Genomic DNA, 2,800 nt, shown 5'->3' with positions numbered 1-2,800 from the left:
GTTTCTGGCATGGATATAAAGAATCTCCGTTATAAGTAAGCGAAATTCGAGGTCCCAATCACTTATTTATAACCGAGTTTTACTGTATTTATATTTCTTTTCACTAATAGAGTATATTGACTGAAAGTTGGAAAGCATGAATTTTATGAACTATTATGGCTAATTTCGGCTATAGGTTTCTAACAATCGTAAACAATAGTGTTTTATATTGGAGATGGCGATGAAAGCTTCTGTTCCCCATGTACATGTTTGTTCGTATTAATTTTAAGATATAGATTTATGGAAACCATATGCATGTATTTTATCACACGTTGATATTAAGCTGCATGCTAAGAGTTTAAAATGTACACTTTCTTGGATTTTCAGAATATGAATTTTACATATTCATATGCATCAAATTTTATCTTTTCCTATAATTATGGTAGCTACTTATGCGATGTTCAAATAATGCGCATTTTTTTTATACTTGTATATATGTTTATATTTCAAATGGCTCACATAATGTATCATGAATGGATTTTTACATTTAAAATATTTGTTTTCATTATATTATTTATAATAAACACATAAAGTGTGATTTTGACATACATGTATTATGAAAATATTATTAGAGAATCTGTAATGGTATGTAACCATCATGCCTTTAGCCAGATTGAGACTTCCCTAATGCATTAGTGCTTACCTTCATGTAAACAATATCAAAAGTGACCAGATTTTCTTTATCTTTTTATCTTTTTATCAACCAAGGGCTACACTACACTTGATGTTCCGTTTGATACTCGATATAGACAATTCACACAGATGTATCATCAACGATCCCTTGCCCCTTTCCTTTTCCGAAAAACACTCATGTTAAGAAGAAATTATAAAATCCTTTTGCTGAAAAGTGATTTTGCACGACACTCATCTTTACAACTTTTCAGGTAAAGCTATCTGAAATACTATGTTTCTATCTCCATCATTTTCCTGTTATGTAAATAACAGATTAGAACACAATGATGGTAAATGAAGTTTATACCATGATATAGTTGAACATTTAGAGTATTGTAACCTGTCTCTATTCGTTGAGACAGAAAGGGACCTTGAAGAAATGTCCATGTTGTATGAAAAGATGAATGAAAAAGGTGTTTGAATATTGTGAATAATTTACTATTTCAATATCGATGGGTAGAACTTTCATTCTACAAATAGAAAATAGTATTTATACCAGTGAAACATGTATACATTTTTTTAATTTCATACTTATACAAATAATTTCTTGTGATTTGCGAAAAATAATTTGCAAGATATTTCAATATTAGTATTCTGTTTCATATAGGAGCCTTTCACTACACAACACAGTATCACACAGTGTATATGACTATATGTTAGACATATAATGGAAATACATGACCAGCAAAGTAGATATATTTAAGTAAATCCCTGGTCAAATAGCATAAGACATCTCTCTCTCTCTCTCTCTCTCTCTCTCTCTCTCTCTCTCTCTCTCTCTGCATAAACATAATATTTCAGGCTTAAAAATCAGGTCAATTTTGCAGATCTATCAAACTGAGAGTTTCTGAGATAAAGTCGAAATACAAGTTCTAGCTTCGATCCCTTAAAGATACCAATGGCGGTCGAGTTCGGCGCCGAGGTCTATTTACAAATGGAAATCCACCAATCCTTCCACTCCGTCCACCGTTTCTTCTACTCAATCCTCCTGTGTCTATAAATGATCATATACGTAAATCATACAAAGTTATTATGTAGAGATTTGTGCCTGAATTCAAAGAGCAAAAGTGATTTATGAATTGATGATCTACTCCAGTAAATTATCAGTCCGTAAGTTCGTCTTCAGATCAATCATTTTGTTTCGCTTTTGCTTTTAGCTCCAAAATTGGCGCATAGCGCATAGCGACGTTTTCTGATAATCATATCTTTTTATTGAGATATAGCCCATTCTAATCATAACCTTTTTTTATTTTAGAAAATCACACCTAAACCTTGACCTTTGATCTACAAATTGGTGAATTAAGCATTTTTATCGTAGAAGATTGCCCATTCAATGCTGATTGTCATCTTTTAGAATGTAGATATAGATAAATCAAAATGATTTTGTTAGAACAACATTCGAAGGAGATCTTGAGCTTTGATTTGGCATTGTACCAAAATCATATCTGTTGTAAATGAGCAATCCAATGATCAAATTTTATTTGCAGATAATTCAGAATACATTACAATATCAAGATTTTTGATCACTGTTTTTGGCCTTTTATCCTTGAGCTGAAACATTCTGCATATGCTCAAAACAATTATAAATCTGATTTAAAATTTTTTTTTAGAAAAGTTTATCTTGATACGAGACATATCATGAGTAGATTCTACTTACCTTGCTGCCTTTCATTCTGAACCGGATTGGTAAGACCCCCAGAAATAGTCAGTATCAGTATAAAGAACAGGGCTATCTTCCTCCTCATTTCTATCCCCCTTTTTTCTTTTTTAAATTAATAGACTTGTAACAGATTATCTTCTAATTCTTTATGAACAATGTCAAAGCCAAGATGGCGATCCAGGAAGAATAAGAAACAGAATAGCTTTGCTATGATGATATACAACCCTAAGGCAAAAAAAGATTTGACTGAGTCATGACTGAGTCAGCTTATAAGCCACATTCAATGATTTAAACGTTACTCTCAAGTAGATGTATCGCACAGTTTCCCACTCTCTCTCTCTCACACACACACTTTGATGCTTGTTTATGTAATTGTTCAGAAAAAAGTTGTAAATTATCATACTTCAAGTAGGCAATAAAGATAATCGA

General features: G+C 31.8%; 1 long non-coding RNA gene across 1 annotated transcript; it reads right to left on the bottom strand.

The window, feature by feature from the left end:
- Positions 1 to 1,127: 1,127 nt before the first annotated feature.
- On the bottom strand, positions 1,128 to 2,588 carry LOC133194711 (uncharacterized). Its single transcript, XR_009722162.1, has 2 exons — positions 2,369 to 2,588; positions 1,128 to 1,705 (listed from the first exon to the last, which is right to left on the bottom strand). It is a non-coding gene; the product is annotated as an uncharacterized LOC133194711 (long non-coding RNA).
- Positions 2,589 to 2,800: the final 212 nt, after the last annotated feature.

The sequence above is a fragment of the Saccostrea echinata genome, unplaced genomic scaffold (assembly GCF_033153115.1).
Source record: "Saccostrea echinata isolate AGI-Se365-2 ecotype Australia unplaced genomic scaffold, CSIRO_AGI_Sech_v1 ptg000029l, whole genome shotgun sequence".
In the NCBI taxonomy this organism is placed as follows: Eukaryota; Metazoa; Mollusca; class Bivalvia; order Ostreida; family Ostreidae; genus Saccostrea; species Saccostrea echinata.
Note: the sequence above shows the minus strand (reverse complement) of the source record. Positions and strands in the feature narration are given on the sequence as shown.